We start from the raw sequence: 7,455 nt of genomic DNA on the forward strand, positions 1-7,455 counted from the left end.
TTTCAGCCTGCCCGTTCCCCTGTAGATGGCTAACTGCGGCCAACTTCTGCCTAATTCCATGCTCGGCAAAGAATTTTCTGGTGCTTCTGTTGTCCAAGTTCGGACCATTATCCATCATGATAACCTTTGGCACTCCAAATTGGCAGATTATGTTGTTCCATAGAAAACTCTTTACTTGCTCGTGGGTCACACTTGAATAAGCCTCTACCTCCACCCATTTTGTGAAGTAATCCGTGGCTAGCAACACGTATTCCTTTTGCTCCACAGTTTTGGGTAATGGACCGACCATATCAATCCCCCATTGAACAAATGGCCATGGATTCATGATTGCGTGTAAATCTTCAGTGGGCTAATGTTTCATTGGACCATGTCACTGGCATTTGTCACATCTTCTGGCATATTCTTCAGCATTCCGAGCCAAGTATGGCCAGAAATAACCTTGAGTTAGGACCTTATGTGCCAAGGATCTGCCGCCTAAGTGGTTTCCATAATCCCCATCATGAATCTGTTTTAGAATCGTGAGGGCCTCAATGGGACTTAAACATTTCAGGTAAGGACCTGATAATGACTTCCGATATAATTGATTATTGATGATAGAATATTTGGCTACAGTGAGCCTGAGTTTCCATGCCTTGGCCTTCTAGTTCAGAAGAGTTCCCTCCTTAAGGTAAGTTTCTAATGGATCCATCCAGCATGGTTCATGTGGAACATCTGGGATCACCATTATCTCTTGCTGAGGGCTTATACTTTGTTCGTCCAAGATGTCAATCGGTACTATCCGGACCAAATCTTCATCTGAAGAAGATACTGCAATAGCCAATTGATCTGCTTCAGAATTCTCCTTACGAGGTACTTAATGGAATTTGATTTGATCGAACCCTCATGTGACACTCTCCACAACCGCCCTATAGGCTTTTATTCTATCTTCCTTGGGCTGAAACTGGCTTGTTACCTGATTCACAATAAGTTGAGAATCACTAAAAACTTTTAGACACCTTACCTGGAGCTGGTTTGCTAACCAAAGCCCGGTGAACAATGCCTCATACTCCGCCTCGTTGTTAGTGGTAAGAAAAATCAGACAGATTGATTGCTACAGCTTGGTGTCTTCGAGAGTTATGATAACGATTCCAGCCCTGGCACTAATCAGGTTCGAGGAACTATCCACCTGAAGCTCCTATTGTGGCTCAGGAGGACCTGGCTCTTTAGGCTTATCCTCATACTCTAAGAGGAAGTCAGCCAATACTTGTCCTTTGTGTGACACCTTTGGTTCATAGGATATATCAAACGAGTTGAGTTCGATTACCCATTTAGTTATTCTTTTGGATAAGTCTGGCTTAGAAAGAATGACTCGCATGGGGTAGTTGGTAAGAACTTTGATACTGTGTGACTCAAAGTAGTGTCGAAGCTTTCTCTTTGCATACACCAATGCTAGTATGATCTTCTCTGCTTTGCTGTATAGTATTTTTGCATCTGTCATTGTGTTACTGGTGTAGAAGACTGGATACTGATTCTTCCTTTCTTTTCTAATCAACACTACACTCGTGACTATGCTGGAGTTTGCTAAGTACATGATAAGAGTTTCACCAGGCTTCGGAGCCGACAGAATTGGGGGTTCAGCCATGTAGCACTTCAGTTGACTGAGAGCAACCTGCTGTTGAGGTCCCCATATGTCTTTGTTTTTAGACCTTATTGCATCAAAGAATAGTTTGCACTTATCTAACAATCGAGAGATAAATCGACTGAGAGCTGCGATTCGACCGGTCAAAACCTGTACTTCCTTGTGGGTTTTTGGTTCTTGATTTTGTATAAGGGCTTGAGCCTGAGCTAGACTCACCTCAATTCCCTTTTTGTTTACAATATGGCCTAGGAACTGTCCTGAAGAAACAGTAAAAGTGCACTTCGAATGGTTTAGCTTCATATCATACCTTCTCAAAGTGTCAAAGACCTCTTACAGATGCTTAGGATATTCCTCCTTCTTCACAATTTTGACCACCATGTCATCGATATAGGCCTCGACCATTTTTCCCAACATCTCATTGAAGATCTTGTTAATAAGGCGCTAGTAAGTTGCCCCAGCATTCTTGAGCCCGAAGGGCATGACTCTATACTAGTAGGTGTCTTTCTCTATTATGAAAGCAGTTTTCTCTTCATCTTCTAGATTCATAGGGATTTGGTTATAGCTGGAGTATGCATCAAGAAATGTGAGCCTTTCAAAACCAGTGGTACCATCAACCATCTGATCTATTTTGGGTAATAGAAAACTGTCTTTAGGGTAGGCTTTGTTGAGATTGGTAAAATCTATGCACACCCTCCATTTTCCATTCTCCTTCTAAACTACCACCACGTTAGAGAGCCATTGTGGGTAGTGCACCTCTCAGATGAAGCCTGCTTGAAGCAATTTGCTTACTTCTTCAACTATAATCCGGTTGCGCTCAAAAGCGAACCTTTTGTGCCTCTGTTTGACTAGTTTGAACACCAAATCCACCTTTAGGCTATGGCATAAGACTAAAGGATTGATTCCAACCATGTCTGAATGTTCCCAAGCAAATGCATCTGCGCTTCATCGAATGACATCAATTAACGCTTTCTTTTCTTTGGCTGTGGGGGAAGAACCAATATAGGTAACCTTCTGAGGATCGCCGAGGATTACTTCAATAGCCTCTAAAGACTCCTCAATAGGCTTTACAGCTTTGGCTTCATCCTCTACTTTCAAATACCTGGGCAGAGGGCTCTGTAATTGCTATTTGGACATGCTTCTAGGAGGTGCGATTGGTTGGGGCTATTTTTCTACCTTTTTTACTTCATTCTATGTTAACATGTAGCATTCTTTAGCAGCAACTTGATCTCCTCTAAGATCAATAACCTCTTTACCGTCAGGAGATAAGCATCGCATCACTTGATGAAGGGTAGATGGAACCCCGTTCATTCGATAGATCCAGCCTCTTCTCATACTACGTTTATAAGAAGGATGGATCTCCATTAGAACAAAGTTCTCCTTCAGTGTCCTCTTTGTTACGGTCACGGATAGGTTAATTACCCTGAGAGGGTCCACCTTTGTGCCATCAAACCCCCATCAAGGGACTAGAGGTAGGCCGAATTGATGACTACGAAACTCTAGCTACTCAAAAACCACCTTTGTGATGATATTGGCACTACTACCTGGGTCTATCAAAACCTTCTTAATCATGCAATTCGCCACCAAGAGACTGATGACCAACGGATCCTCATGGGGGAGTTCAACTCTGGATAAATCTCCATCGCCGAACCCAATATTGACGCTTCCCGAAGCGATAGTATTTGCTGAGGATAACCTTCTTAGCTTATGGGTTGTCCTCAGTCGGGATCTACATAACTCCTCTGACTCTTGATCATCCTCCGATCTTCCATATATTGCATGGATGACCTTCACTTGATTACCTTTGACTTTCTAAGGATTGACTTCCCTAGGCTTCATGTACTCCTTTGTTGTGAGGTAGTCTATCAATTCACCTCTCATTATCATGTTTTCCACCTACCGCCTAAGGAATCTGCAATCATTAGTTGTATACCTGTAATCTCTATAGTAGGCGCAGTGCTTGCTCTTATCTTTCTGCTCCAAAGGTTGCTTTATTGGCTGAGGGGCTGCAAACTTCATCTTATTTTCTTGGAATAGCCGAGCCAAGGTCGTGCGAAGAGGTGTGAATCTTTCCTATATCCTTTGCCTTTTCCTAGGTACCTGAGTGACTAGTGCTGAAGCGTGATGGTTTTTCTGGCTTTTTCAATTTGAAACCCTTTCCTGAGTCTTGTTCTACACTGTGACGAGGGTGGCATGTTGCGCTTGGTAGGCTACATTATCCTCAAGTCGGATATAGATCTATGCCCTAGCATTGAGAGTTTGCATATCTGAAACTTGGTTGCCTGAATCATTGCAAGCTTGAACATTTTTATTGTGGTAGCAGGATGGTAATCTGCTATTTTCGAAGCCTTTATGTTAAATCTGGACAAGACATCCTGTAATGTTTCGCCTTTCTTTTGCCTTATAGTGAAGAGGCTAGCAATACTCTTTTTTTGCTTCTTATTTCTGCAATACTACGCCAGGAATATAGTACATAGAGTTTCATAGTCTAGAATGGATTTGTGTGGCCTATTCCTGAACCACTCCAGCGTAGCTCCTATTAAACTGGTAGGAAAAACTTTGCACATCCATGGATCAGTGTGATTGTCCAGAGCCATCTTTTGTGCGTAGTGATCTAGGTGCTGAGAAGAATCTCCCGTACTATCAAACTAGGTAAAGGAAGGCATAGTGAATTTCTTAGGTCTGTCAACAAGGTACACATTGCCAGTGAATGGGATCTTTACTAGAGAATTCTTATGCTCCCTGGCTATCTCGGCAGGCATTTGAACTCTCAGGAGTCTCTTCTCGTCAAAGACCTCATTTACTCCTGCACCATCTGGAACACTATTAGACCATACCGTAAGCTTACGGCTGGACTCGGCCTGTTCGTCGTGCGTGCGATGAGGAAGATTGTCCGAAGCAACCGCCTCGGACCTTATCATCTGCTCTTGGTGAACTTTATTGGGTCGAGCTTCATTAGGCCGAACCCCATTAACTTGAGGAACATTTTGGTTGAGAGGAGGCGCAGCCACATCAACTGGTGGTGGCTAAGGTGTTAACTGAGCCATAGCCGTTTGAAGGGTGTCGTTTTGCTGTTGAAGCAACGTAATCTGGGCTACGCTGGTTTCATTCACCTGACGAAGTGTTTTAAATTGGTGAAAGAACTCTTCTCGCATCTTTTGCATCAACTCCATTTGTTGATCAACCACCGTTGATTCTCCGTTCGACATTCCAGATTGTAGAAACAGAAACAATTTGAAACAAAAGTGGGAGTATATTTCTATACGTTTCCCATAAACAGCGCCAAAGTGTAGGTGCAAAATTTCTCTCTATTAAAATAAATAAAAAGAAAAATACAACTTACTCAAAAAACAAGCAATTATAATACTTAGAGAAAAACGTATAATGCTCGATGATTTTATTGGAGGTCTAGGCGGTCTTTTTATAAGAAACAAGGTGGTAGAATTATGGTAGGACTCGCCTGGCTTGTCCTCCAATCCATTCCACATATGACATTCTTTACAATTATAATCCTTTCCTTTTTGCAATTCTTTCCATGCAGAACTTTCCTTGCACAGAACTTGTTTTTTTTGCTGAATCCTTTGTCTAGCAGGACTGGTCTACCTTTAATTAAGGTTGGACTGAGTGTGGGCTAATCCAAACGATTCGGTAAATGGGCTTGGAGTTCAACCTTAGCGCCTCGGGCTGTTGATGTCTTCACTGGGCCTGAATGAGATTGTACACATCTGGGCTTAGTAAATAAGCCGAATGGCCTTGGTCAACAATCTATATGGAAAAAAGACTTTGCCTGGGCTTGTTCTAGATTGGGCTCTCCCAACTTAGGCTTGATATCATTCGGGCCCTTGCTGTATATAATATAAATTTGTAGTGTGATGACGTGGACGATTCTTATTGGAGAGGGGATTTTTTCCCTCTACACCCTTGTTGAGTAAAATTGACTTGAAACTCCTTATCACAGATTTGACTAATACTCAACAGATTAGCAGCTAAACCTTTAACATATAGAACATTTTTTAATTTCCCAATTCCTGGAAATTTGATCTTATCTTTACCACTTACAGTAGAAGCCTTACCATCACCAAAAGTAACAGTACCAACTGAGCATCCTTAAAAGTGGAAAACAATATTCTATCCCTTGTCATATGCCTAGAGCAACCACTATTAAAATACCAACCACATGGACCGAGTGCTCTAAGTGCAGTATGCATGGCAAGAAACATAAAATTCTCTTTCTTTAACCAAACAATTTTATATTCATTATGCAATGATTTCCTTATTGTTCTAGGCAAAGTGTCACAAGGCTCAACAGTTCTGATCCTCTTCTTCCTCAAATTTGAACTCTCTAGATTTTTCAATTTCTTTCCTAGTTCAATTTTTCTTTTTTGACACTTATACTTGATATGCCCTCTTTCACCACAAAAATGACATATTGAAATAAGTTTAGGAGAATTAGAAATAACACAAGGATTGGTTTCAACTTTCACAAAAACATCTTTCGATTTTTGAAAATACAAATCCTTTGAAGTTGAAGCAAACTCTTTATGATGACTAATATTCTCAATCACTCCTTTCAACTTATCAATTTTGTAAGTGTCAACATCAAATTTCTGAAAAGACAGTTTTGATTTAACAAATTCACTACTCAAATTATCAATTTTAAGTTCCAGTGATTTATTAAACAAATTTACCTTTTTAAGCCCCTTTTCCAGAAAATCAATTTTATAAAGAAGATTCAAATTCTTATAGCCAATTTCTTCCAAATTCTTATTAGAGACAGAAACTTCTAACTTATAAATGTCTCTATCAAGTTCCGCAAGATTCAATTTCTCTAACAGATTTTCAAAATCCTTTTTAAACTTGGACTACTCAATTTACATGCTTGTGACAGAATTAAAAACAGAAGTTAAAGGCAACATATCAAACATAGATGAATTTTCAAACATGATGCAAAAATTAATAATAAATTAACAAATATGATCTACTCTGTATATCGAGTAACCCGCTCTGATACCAAATTGTGAAATAAGAGTTACGCAGGGTGTGGAAACAGACAGTTGATTTTAATTGTGATTAACTCCTTTAATGACCTAGATCTGATTATTAGGTCTTGCTCAATTTATGATTGATTAAATTATACGATCAATTTAAACATCCACAATCACAAATATATGTAAACTAAAACAAGTTAAAGTTAGAGAGATTGCAGCTGGATTTTAGCGAGGAAACCCCAGTTGATAAAATACATCAACTGCTATGGGAAAAACCTCGCAGACTGTGCAATCCAAAGTAAACCAATCCACTATCGTTCTACACCACACCAACCACTGACGATCCTCTGGCTTTGTGACTCCTCGTCCAACATCAACTTGACCTTAGGCTTACACTTGATATTTGTAGAGGAGTAGTAGGTAGATCAGACAACACTCCTTGAATGCTCCAACCCTTTAAAAGTGTGATTGTTTTTACTTCTGTTCTTTAAGATCTGAACTCGATTGTAGAATAATTAAATCCTGCCGATCATCTTGAATATCTGAATCTTCAATATAGCTCCAATTCCGATGAGACAGAGAACACCACAACTAAATCACTCATGAATATATATATGTGCTCTCAAATTAATTCAGAATAATCAGATTTGATTTTCTGAATTTTTCTTTTTCTAAAGGCTTTCTCAAAATATAGAATTGATTTTCCCCAAAGCCATAAATAAACCAATGTATATGACAAGGTTTATATAAAGTTTTGAAAGTCCTAATCCCTCAGAAAATATGATAAATTTCGTGCATAAGACTTAGAAAGAAGTTGGGATCAAAAAGGAAACATCAGAAGAAGGAAACTTG

The sequence above is a fragment of the Cornus florida genome, unplaced genomic scaffold, assembly GCF_030987335.1.
Source record: "Cornus florida cultivar Cherokee Brave unplaced genomic scaffold, ASM3098733v1 CherokeeBrave_3.0.0_Hap2_Chr03, whole genome shotgun sequence".
Taxonomy (NCBI): Eukaryota; Viridiplantae; Streptophyta; class Magnoliopsida; order Cornales; family Cornaceae; genus Cornus; species Cornus florida.